The following is a 12,844-nucleotide window of genomic DNA, read 5'->3' on the forward strand; positions in this document are numbered from 1 at the left end:
GACAAAACCAGGGTCAGTATCATTGGGATTGATCGATTGTCTATTCATACAAAACGTTTAGCTATCAGTATATGTAAATGCCACTGGTAGTGACATCTATATTTACAATGCCTGCCGCACAGCTCACAAGTGCTCTGATCGCGGTATAGCACGAGTTCTTTTTGCTGTGGATGGAGGCTTTGTGCTGTTATCCCTTTCATCTCTGATATTTCCTATTTTTATTTTCTATTTATAGACTGTGATATTGAGCAGCGTTGCAGCTGAAGCCATTTGTGCTCGGTCTGTTTACTGTATGTGAATAATGACTTAGAGCAGCGCTTCAGATGCTCAGCTGTAAAATGGGGACTTTACATTTCTTTTCCAGCCCAAGTCTTTTAGTTTAAATAAGATGGAAGTCATTACATCTAAAATAATCCAAAAACACAAGTTGCTTTTTTATGAAATCTTTTATCAAAATGTATTTCAGTCATAAACATTAATCCATGGATACAACATGTACTCATAAGTAAATCATTAGGGTAATAAATAAACACCTTTCATTGTCCCAGGTCAGTTCTCAATCCAGGACCATGAGAAATGGAGAGGCAATCCATCTAGGAGGCCAACCAAAGCGGTTGTCACTTGTCAGCCCTATTTTGTGTTGGTTTTCTTTATACTACAAAAACATTCTGATGCTCATTGCCATAGCAACCAGGGTCGATCTTTTATGTTCTAAACATGATTGATAAAACGGGAAAAACATGGGATCTGATTGACTATTATATATCAAAGCCCTTTTTTGTTTCAGACAGTTTGGATTCATGATACATGTGGTAAGCCAATAAGTTTCCCTAAAATTGGCCGTACCCAATTATTTGTGTGGCTGAATTGTTAAAATAAGATGGGAATTGTAAATCAGCATTTTAAAAAAGAATAGTGCAAGAAGTGGATAGTGGCGCTGGCATTTTATTCATTTATTTATATGGGGCACACGCAGCATTACTATTGTACAAAGTGTTACAGGTTTTCCAGTGATTTCTGTTGAAAGGGTCGTTCTCTTTGGACAATTCATTTTTGGTAGAAGAGTTTCCTCGACAATAAGCTGATCACAGGGTCTTCCACTGTTTGGACTACCAGCGTTTGGGAGTGATCTGTAAGAGAACATGGAGGAATGTGTCCAATCCCGCTGCAGCTCCACCGCAGGGAAAATAAAGCATTACACAGGTTTCACTAAATTAATTGCACAGTTGTGTCGGCTCCCCCAGAGCGATTGATCCCTGCTGTGGGTAATAGATGAGAATCTTGAACATGGGACCCTCCTCTTTTAATCCAGAATTCCCAAATGAAGTGTTTGAAAATATTTTTTTTACCCAGACAACACCTTTAATATACCCAGTGCCCAAGCTATGGGGGTCGCAGTGGTCACAATCCCATATTCCCTCTTACCACGCAGTGGCTGACTGTATCCTTATTTTATTTATACTCTCCCTCCTACGCAAAAGTCAGAGTACAGTCAGGAAATAACGGTGGGAGGCCACGGACCCCACAGTCTGTCTGTGCAGACTGCAGGGGGTATTATTACCTTGGGGAGCACAGAGGGGCGCTAATTATTTTTGTGGGGGCTCAAAGGGGGCACTATTACCTTGGGGGAAAAAAAGGGGATAACTGGTGGGGGCACAATGAAGTTCACATTTACTGATGGGCACAAAGGGTATTACCTCTTTGTGGCGGACACAAAGGGGGAATTTTTACTGTGTTTAGAGCACAAAGGAGGGCCGTATTACTGTGGAGCACAAAAGAGGCATTATTAAGTTGTAGTAGGAACAATGGGGGAATTATTACTATTTTGGGGCACAAAAGGAGGCACTTATACTTTGTACGGGGATTGGGGATAGCAGCAGGATGGTGAGTTTGTGTGCAGAGATAAGTCATGGCTAGGGAAAGTCGTCATGGTGGTCTGCACCCGGATAGAGAAAAATAGTCTGCAACAAATCTTTTGGGTGTAAATATACCTTCAGGGGTACATTCACTATAAAGCACTTCATCCCATTTGTTCTGGAAATTGGTGGCGGTCACAGACTTCACTGATACCTATGACATCACAAGATCATTTTTTGGCTGGATTTCTCCTTTAAAGAGCCTCTGTCACCAGATTATAAATGCCCTATCTCCTACATAATCTGATCGGCGCTGTAATGTAGATAACAGTGGTTTTTATTTTGAAAAACAATAATTTTTGAGCAAGTTATGAAGAATTTTAGATTTATGCTAATTCATTTCTTAATGCCCAACTGGGCGTTTTTTTTACTTTTGACCAAGTGGGCGTTGTAAAGAGAAGTGTATGACGCTGACCAATCAGCATCATACACTTCTGTCCATTCATGTCCATTTGTAATCACAGCACAGGGTAATCTCGCGAGATCACGCTGTGCTGTCACATACACCCACATTAACTTTACTGAAGTATCTTGAGAGTGAATAGACATCCCCTCCAGCCAGGACGTGTGTCTATTCACACTCCCGACACTTTGGTAAAGTTTCTGTGGGAGTTACTCACACAGCACAGCGTGATCTCAGTGTGATTACAAATGGACATGAATGGAGAGAAGTGTATGACGCTGATTGGTCAAAATAAAAACCACTGTTGTTATCTACATTACAGTGCCGATCAGATTATGTAGGATATAGGGCATTTATGATCTGGTGACAGAGACTCTTTAACCGGTTAAGGACTAGGCTGTTTTACAGCTAAATGACCAGATCAAATTTCACAATTTTGCTATGCGCTTCTTTAGATGACTATAACTCAGCAGGTGAATAAAGTTCATCTTTGAATTTTACACTCTTTTTAAAGGACAGATAGGGCTTTGTTTTAGTGGCATTTGTCAGTATATATCATTTTTATTTTTTTCTCTAAAGTGGGCAAAATTGGAAAAAAATGCAAGAATTTAGCAATTGCGCCAGTTTATGCTAGCATTTTTCACACACGGTATGGACCACGGACAAAATTAATCTCCTTTCACATTCTTCCACTTCTCCCGTGCATGGGGATACCAAATATGTGTGCCTTATTCACTGTGCGGGCATGTGCCAGGGCTTGGCATAAAAGGAGGCGTTTCGGTCCAGGAATTTTGCATTTGATTTTATAGCCGCATACTGTTTTCTGGGGGGTGTAATGCTGCTGAAACATTAGAATCACCCCATAAATGACTTCATTCGCACAAGTAGACCCCACAAGGTTTCCTTCAAGGGGTTTATCATATTTTTAGCAAGTCCAGTTTTCTTCTGAAAGTTTCTTGAATAAGATGGAACAAAAAAAAATCAGCTATTTTTTAGCAAATGCGTCAGTTTAGGCTAGTATTTTTCACACACGGTATAGACCACGGACAAAATTCATCTCCTTTCACATTCTTCCACTTCTCCCGTGCATGGGGATACCAAATATGTGTGCCTTATTCACTGTGCGGGCATGTGCCAGGGCTTGGCATAAAAGGAGGCTTTTCGGTCCAGGAATTTTGCATTTGATTTTATAGCAGCATACTGTTTTCTGGTGGGCGTAATGCTGCTGAAAGATTAGAATCACCCCATAAATGACTTCATTCACGCAAGTAGACCCCACAAGGTTTCCTTCAAGGGGTTTATCATATTTTTAGACAGTCCAGTTTTCTTCTGAAAGTTTCTTGAATAAGATGGAACAAAATAAAATTACCTTTTTTTTTAACAAATGCGTCAGTTTATACCAGCATTTTTCACACACGGCATAGACCACGGCCAAAATTCATCTCCTTTCACATTCTTCCACTTCTCCCGTGCACGGGGATACCAAATATGTGTGTCTTATTTATCACATAGAGAAGTAGGAGGGCGGACGATAGAAGATTATTTCACAAATCGCTTTTTTTCAAAGCTGGTTTTACAAAACTCAACAGAGTTTCTATAACACTTCCAAAATATCTGCTCTTGAAGCAGAGATCCCAAAATATTCATCTAGGGGTATAATGGGAATTTATTTTTTTGGGTTTTCTAAAATAAGAAATTGCAGGTTTATGCAAATGGAGCCCTCCAGCAGATGAACTTTAGAGAATATGCAAACATGACATCCACCCCCCACCCACCCATTCCCTCCCTCACCCTTGGAGTAAAATCAGGGGGAAAATAAAAACGTAATGTAGGGCAAATATATTTTCAACGAATTAACTAAAATCTAATAATTCAGAACAGTGTGGTATTTTTTAAAACATGGCTCAATGCACAGGCCTGGTTGCGAGGGACATGAGGGACAGAAATATCGGGAATCTTTGCGGTGCCCGTCTTTTCTGCAGACGCGGCACTTTTTCTGAGGGTTGCTTCTGGTTGGTGTTGGGGGAATCCGACTGATGAAGTGTCTTTCAGTCAGTCGCGTGACATCCTCAGACTGGGGGCATTCTCGGGTGTCCTGAACATCAAAAATGAGGCCTTCAATAATTTTTTCCTGGAAATCCAGGTATGTGTCTCTGCCTCTGTTTTTTTTGTAGAGCACAAATGAGTTGTGGATGGCCACCTGTAACAAATAAATGGCCACTTTTTTGTACCAGGTTTTAGTTTTACGTTTTACTAAATAGGGCTGTAAAACCTGGTCGCTTAAATCGGACACGCTCACTGGTTATATTCGGACACGCTCACTGGTTTGTGCTTGTCCGATGTTGCCCCCCTTTCCCTCACTGCCACTGTTCCTGCGGTATGAATCGTGCTTAGCACATACACATCTTTGCGATCCCTGAACTTGACCGCCAGCAATTCTTCAGATGCATAAGCACAGGAGTCCCCCTTTACCATGCGCTTCCCCACTAATTGCTGTGGAAAACGAATTCTGTTTTTGCGCATGGTACCACATGCCCCAGTCCTTGCAGCATGCAAATGCCTAAACAGGGGCACACTCGAATAAAAATTATCACAGTACAGGTGGTACCCCTTGTGAAGCAGAGGCTGCATTATCTCCCACACGATCTTACTGCTGGTGGAAAGATCAGGGGGGCATCCAGGAACATTTATTGTGCGGTCCCGCCCTTCATAAATTCTGAAGGCGGTGGTATATCCTGACCCGCTTTCACACAATTTGTAGAGCTTAACGCCATATCTTGCCCTTTTTAAAGGTAGATATTGGCGAAAGCTAAGTCTGCCATGAAAGTTGAGGAGGGATTCGTCCACACTTACATTCTGCTCAGGGGTGTAGAGTTGCAGAAATAAATTATTCAGGGAATTTATTAGCGGTCTTATTTTGAACAACCGATCCCGGTTTGCATCGGTACTTGGGGGGGCCTGTGCGTTGCATTTAGTGGAGGAACCTCATTATTGTCTCATAACGAGACCTGGGCATTACTGCAGAATATACTGGGGTGGCTTGGGCGGGTCTTGTTGACCAGTAAGACCTAATGGAGGGCTTTTTGACAATACCCATATTTAGGGTGAGCCACAAATTTTTTTTTAATTCCAGCAAATTGGTGGGCGTCCAATCTCTGGCATGCGTGGATGAAGGTTTCTGCCTTATATATTGAGTGGCATATAAATTTGTTTCGTGGACAATCTGATTTAGGATGTCGTCCGTTATAAATAAATGGAAGTAATCCATTTGGACAAAATTTGTATTGTCCACGGTTATGCCAGGAGTGGCAGTAAATCCGTGGATTCTAGGCCCAAAAGATGGGGCAGGTGCCCATACAAGAGCCTGGACTGAAGGGACCAGGCTGTCCCGTGCTACAGCGCTACTTGGCCCTGCGCTTTCAAGTTCTGCAGTTTCAACTGCATCAGGGACAACGTCCCCTGAAGATGAACCTGAAGTGACGCTGTCATCGTCACTACCTAAAACAGGTTCCATCTCGGACGCCATCTCTGATGCGGTCTCCGACTCAGACCACAGCATGGCTTTTCCCTCCTCGGCGCTAAACAACCTCCTCGCCATAACGTAACTAACACTAACACTAACTAAACAAATTGTTGTTTTTTTTGTTTTTTTTTATATAAAACACACAAACTAACTGCTATATATATCTACACTACCGCTAACAAAAAAATAAACCGCTATTGCTATATATATTATATATATGTGGATATATATATAATTATATACTCCCTACCTGCCTATTCTAATAGAATAAAAGATAGAAAGGTAGATATATAGAAAAAAAGATAGATGGATAGATAGATTGTATAGATAGATAGAAATCTATCTATACAGAGAATGTTTTAGAGTGTAACTGTATTTTTTGTGTAACTGTAACTGTAATCTTCTGGCAGCAATTCTCCCGAGTCTCTTCTTCTCCTCAAGCTGAAACAATGTTTGAGGAGAAGAAAAGAGGCAGGAGATTTACTGCCAGAAAAGTCAAAATAAAACAAATGTGGTCGCTGTGATAGGTTTTCACAGCGACCACATGTTCAGGGACCATCAGTTTGGTCCCTGATACTCTGCCCAGTGCCCAGAGCTGTTGGTAACAGCGTGGGCACAGGGCTGTGTGCACGCGAACGCGTGCACACTGTTTTCTATGCAGAAATGCATGTGATCGCTGTGATTGGTTGTCACAGCGATCACATGTTCAGGGGCCAAAAGATTGACCCCTGACATTCTGCCCAGTGCACATGGCTGTTAGCAGTCTCTGAAGTGCCGCCGTAAATAGTCTATACGGCGGACTTTAGAGACCCTGACCACTGGCCGTATAAATACGGCCAGCGGTCGGGAACCTGTTAAGGGCTTATTCAGACGAACGTTGCGTTTTTGCGTGCGCAAAAAACGCTGCGTTTGGCGCGCGCAAAAAACACTTGACAGCTCCGTGTGTCATCCGTGTATGATGCGCGGCTGCGTGATTTTCACGCAGCCGCCATCATAGAGATGAGTCTAGTCAACGTCAGTCACTGTCCAGGGTGCTGAAAGAGTTAACTGATCAGCAGTTAACTCTTTCAGCACCCTCGACAGTGAATGCCGATCACAATATCGAGAAACCTGTTAAAAAAAAAGAAAAAGTTCGTACTTACCGAGAACTTCCCTCCCGGCCGTGGCCTTGGTGACGCGTCCTTGGTGACGCGCCTCTCTTGACATCTGGCCCCACCTCCCTGGATGACGCCGCAGTCCATGTGACCGCTGCAGCCTGTGCTTGGCCTGTGATTGGCTGGAGCTGTCACTTGGACTGAATTGTCATCCCGGGAGGTCAGACTGGAGGAAGAAGCCGGGAGTTATCGGTAAGTCAGAACTTCTTTTTTTTTTTACACGTTCATGTATATTGGGATCGGAAGTCACTGTTCAGGGTGCTGAAACAGTTTAACTCATTCAGCACCCTGGACAGTGACTATCTCCTGACGTCGCGTACCGGAAATTTTTTTGCCGGGTTCGGCCAAAACGAGTTCGGCCGAACCCGGTGAAGTTCGGTTCGGTTGTCCGGGTTCGCTCATCTCAAAGACACTCCATTTGGATGTTTGTAAACAGAAAAGCACGTGGTGCTTTTCTGTTTACATTCATCCTTTTGACAGCTGGTGCGCGAAACAGGCAGTTCGCACGGAAATGCTTCCGTGCGACCTGCGTGGTTTTCACGCACCCATTGACTTCAATTGGTGCGTGATGCGCGAAATACGCGGAGATATTGACCATGTCGCGCTTTTTGCGCAGCGGACAAACGCTGCGCAAAACACGGACTGTCTGTACTGCCCCATAGACTTGTATTGGTCTGTGCGTGGTGCGTGAAAACCACGCGGCCCACACGGACCCAATACACGTTCGTGTGAATCCACCCTAAGGGTATGTTCACACGAGGGCGTCCATAACGGCTGAAATTACGGGGATGTTTCAGCCTGAAAACATCCCCATAATTTCAGCCGTAACGGCATGTGCAGGCGCTTGAACGCCGCGTCCATTACGGACGTAATTGGCGCTGCTATTCATTGGAGTCAATGAATAACGGCTCCAATTACGGCCAAAGAAGTGACAGGTCACTTCTTTGACGCGGGCGTCTATTTACGCGCCGTCATTTGACAGCGGCGCGTAAATTACGCCTCGTGTGAACAGACAAACGTCTGCCCATTGCTTTCAATGGGCAGATGTTTGTCAGCGCTATTGAGGCGCTATTTTCGGACGTAATTCGGGCAAAAACGCCCGAATTACGTCCGTAATTAGTGAGTGTGAACATACCCTAAATGGCATTCATCAAATTTTAGTGAAAGGAAAATTCTATTTTACGTAAAATAATTTATTCTGGATGATTGTATCTAATCTATACAGAAATAGTAGTGTTTATCTTGAATTATGATATTTACAGTTTGATAACATGATATAATGGCTATTAATAGCGATATAACAACTTATGCAGGTTAATTTCTGCTCTTCTTGGCTTATGGCCATTTAATACTCTAATTGCTCCATCTGTGTGTAACTGAAGCATTTTCTAATCAAGCCAAGAAATGTATGTGATACAATAATGACACCTCTGAGTTTTATGAAAAATAGATAAATAGTAATTAACTAAATTGTGTAAAATTAAATGATTGTCTGCTTTTCTAGACTATGATAAGAAATAAGACTCTTTGTACTGGGGCATCACAGCCAGAACATGTTGATGCTTAGGCCTCACCACCAGTGGTCACAGTCCATTCCAAAAATATTGCTCAACATACCTTTCATTTGTCTCCTGAACCCAGTGTAACATTAAGATAAGCATAATAGGAACCAATTATATATTATTAAATCAGAGATTGGTGCAAATCCCGTGCAGTTTATGATCACTTCTGTCAAATCCGCCTCCTCAGCTACGTCTCACCAATAACTGTGGGGCGCTTCACCAGTGAAACCCAACTCACAGTTTGAGCAGAACCTCCCTAGAGGATGGGTTTGCATAAAAAAAATGTTTAAGGAAATATGTTACTAAGGCCCTGTTCACATATAGTTTTTTTGTAGGCAGAAAAAAATCTGCCTCAGAATTTTGAGGCAAATTTTGAACTGCCTGCACGTATTTTTCTGCGTTTTTTCCATTAAAGCTAATGCAGGTACTGCGGGCAAAAAACGCAGCACAAATGAGTGCCGCAGGTTTTTTCTGCCTACCATTGATTCAATGGGAGGTCAGAGATGGACATGCTGGGTTTTTTTTCCCGCCCATCAATGGGTGGGCGATTTTGGAATTTTTTTGGCGCTGATTCCGATGTGGTTTCCATGTCAAAATCAGCGCTAAAATACTCTGTGTGAACTACGCAGCGTTTCCGACCTGGAACCATTAGTACATTCCGTCCGAATTTGTTGCAGTTTTCGGGTGGGAAAAACAAACAAATCTGTTCTTACTTACACCGGCCATTTTCATAGGGATGCGTCCCTCCTTTGCCGTCCAGTCCGTCCTCCCTGCATGATGCTGCGGCCCATGTGAATCGCTGCAATTCTGCCACAAAAGTCGCAACACTTGGATATTCGTTGTGGGTTTGGCATCCCCATTGAAGTCAATGGTGAAAACCCGCAACAGAAAAGCAATGAAAACGCAGCACGAATTGACATGCAGATTTAAATTCCGCACCCCAGGTCAATTTATGAACTTTTCGCTGCGTTTTTTTTCCGAAGCACCGGCATGAGATTTTCAAAATCTCATTAACTTTGCTACTACTTTAAATTCTGCGGAATTTCCGCACAGAATCCATTACAGAAATTCCTCCGTGTTTACACTATGTAGGAACCCGGCCTCAGTCTCCCAGCTAACCTAACAATATAGGTCAGTTCACACGTTGTGTAAATACTGCAGATTTTCCACAACTGAATTTGTTGCGGAAAATCCGCAGCAAATACAGTAGCAGCAAAGAAGATGAGATAATACAAATCTCATCCACATGCTGTGTAAATAGTGAGCGGAAAAAACGCTCAGAAATTGACCTGCGGTGCGGAGTTTTATTCTGCAGCATGTCAATTGTATTTGCGTAAACGCTGCTTATTTGTTACGGGTTTTCCCCATCTAATTCAATGGGGAGGTAAAAGCCGTAACAAATAGCAGTTGTGGTGGCAAAAAACGCAACTCAAAAAATATAAATCTTATACTTACCCAAGAGTCTGTGTTTCTTCCTCCAGGCCAGCCTGGATGACGTCAGAGAGCCGGCCTCCTAGGATGACGCTTCATCCCATGTGACCACCACTGCAGCCAATCACAGGCTGCAGTGGTCTCCTGGGATGAAACGTCCTCCAAGGAGGCTGGCCTGCTAGCATGCTGGCTAAGTGCTGTAGTTTTTTTCAGTGGACATTCCAGGTGAAAAACTGCACCACAGTTTGGTGCGGTTTTTCGCCCGGAATTCCCTGCGGCGCACAGGGCAGATACTCTGCATGCTTTTACGCAGCGTATCTGCCCTGTGTGAACTCAGCCTATGAGTGTACGGGTAACCACACAAGAAAAACAAACATGATTAAGAGCTCATTGCTCACGTATTAGAGCTCCTTACAACCTCTGAGTTGTATGAAGCCATAATAAGGAGCCGATAGACCTTTATGTAGCCCTTCTGTACCTTGATTCCTCCAAACTCATATGAAGAAATACAGAGGGGTTTTTTGTTCAATTTCATATGAATTCAACAGAATGCAGCCATCAGATGCCGTTGTACTGAGAAATTATTTCCCTGAAGGAGGAATTTAGAAATGTTCTATGCCGGTTTTCTGGCGTAGAAAAGTCGCAAATGCATCAAAACTCAGTATTTGTGCAAAAAAAAAATTACTTTTGATGCGACTACACTGCTCACGCCACCTTAGCAAAAAGTGGGTGGGGCTTAGAGGAGGGGATGGGCCACTCACGGCCCATCTTATTTACTATAATTTATGTTAGAAGCTGGTGTCAATTATAGCTGAAATCGACGCCCCTTTCTGGCACGTCTTAAATGCCACCTTTTGCTCCTGCAGGCTTCATATTAAGGGTATATTCACACGCAGTGGTTTCAGATGTATTTCGGGCCTTTTACGCCTCGAATTACGCCTGAAAAAACGCCGCTAATACGCCTACAAACATCTGCCCATTGCTTTCAATGGGAATTACGATGATCTGTTCCCACGAGCCTTTATTTTACGCGTCGCTGTCAAAATACGGCGCGTAAAATGAAGGCTCATCAAAAGAAGTGCAGGACACTTCTTGGGACGTTTTTGGAGGCGTTTTTCATTGACTCCATTGAAAAACAGCTCCAAAAACGGACGTAAAAAACGAGAGTTGTTAAAAAAAGTCTGAGGCTGGGTTCACACACCCTAATTACAGATGTAATTCGGGCGTTTTAGCCTCAAATTACGTCCGAAAATACGGCACCAAAGCGTCGGCAAACATCTGCCCATTCATTTGAATGGGCTTTACGATGTACTGTGCCGACGGTCATTTTTTTTTACGAGCCGCTGTCAAAAGGCGGCGCGTAAAAAAGACGCCCGCGTCAAAGAAGTGCATGTCACTTCTTGAGACGTAATTGGAGCCGTTTTCCATTGACACCATGGAAAAACATCTCCAATTACGTCCGTAATGGACGCAGCGAAAAGCGCCTGAACTTGCCATTATGTCTGAAATGCCAGAGCTGTTTTCTCAGTAATTTCAGCCGTAACGGAGGCTGCCGTGTGAACATACCCTGAAAATCAGGAGCTGTTTTCGCCTGAAAACAGCTCCGTATTTTCAGACGTTTTTGCTCACTGTGTGTGAACATTCCCTAAGAGTCTGACTAGCATATGAAACGTCAGTCTTAGTAAATCTGTCCCTCAGTGCACATGGCTCCACTGTCAGCATGAGACCTAAGGGTATGTTCACACGTAGTCAACAAAAACGTCTGAAAATCCAGAGCTGTTTTCAAGGGAAAACAGACCCTGCTTTTCAGACGTTTTTTTACCAACTCGCATTTTTCGCGGCGTTTCCACGCCGTTTTCGCGGCGTTTTTTACGTCCGTTTTTGGAGCTGTTTTCATTGGAGTCTATGAGAAAACAGCTCCAAAAACGTCCAAAGAAGTGTCCTGCACTTCTTTTGACGAGGCTGTATTTTTACGCGTCGTCTTTTGACAGCTGTCAAACGACGACGCGTAAATAACAGGTCGTCTGCACAGTACGTCGGCAAACCCATTCAAATGAATGGGCAGATGTTTGCCGACGTATTGGAGCCGTATTTTCAGACGTAAAACGAGGCATAATACGCCTCGTATACGTCTGAAATTTGGCCGTGTGAACATACCCTAAGGGTATGTTCACACGTAGTCAACAAAAACGTCTGAAAATCCAGAGCTGTTTTCAAGGGAAAACAGACCCTGCTTTTCAGACGTTTTTTTACCAACTCGCATTTTTCGCGGCGTTTTCCCGCCGTTTTCGCGGCGTTTTTTACGTCCGTTTTTGGAGCTGTTTTCATTGGAGTCTATGAGAAAACAGCTCCAAAAACGTCCAAAGAAGTGTCCTGCACTTCTTTTGACGAGGCTGTATTTTTACGCGTCGTCGTTTGACAGCTGTCAAACGACAACTCCTAAATAACAGGTCGTCTGCACAATACGTCGGCAAACCCATTCAGATGAATGGGCAGATGTTTGCCGACGTATTGGAGCCGTATTTTCAGACGTAAAACGAGGCATAATACGCCTCGTATACGTCTGAAATTTGGCCGTGTGAACATACCCTAATAGTAATTTTAGCATTCATGGAAGCATGCTTAAAATACAACCTGTAGAGCTAATGCTAGTGCCCACCTCTGAGTTTGGGGGTTCACCAAACCATCATACAAACAGTAGATTCACTTGTTGCTAAACTTTTCTACCTTTCATCTACCCTTTCATGCACTATGAATTATATTGGTGTGCTTCACATGTATATTTTTTGTGTGAGGAACATCATTTGGTTTAATTTGTTCAGACTGAGCTAGAAACTAGGCCATACTGCTTTAAG

General features: G+C 43.2%; 1 protein-coding gene across 9 annotated transcripts in view; it reads left to right on the top strand.

Moving 5' to 3' along the window:
- Window positions 1-12,844, top strand: part of IQSEC1 (IQ motif and Sec7 domain ArfGEF 1) — a 725,681-nt gene that overhangs the window by 531,004 nt on the left and 181,833 nt on the right. The gene's annotated exons all lie outside the window — the stretch shown is intronic.

Source organism: Rhinoderma darwinii, chromosome 7 (genome assembly GCF_050947455.1).
Source record: "Rhinoderma darwinii isolate aRhiDar2 chromosome 7, aRhiDar2.hap1, whole genome shotgun sequence".
NCBI lineage: Eukaryota > Metazoa > Chordata > Amphibia > Anura > Rhinodermatidae > Rhinoderma > Rhinoderma darwinii.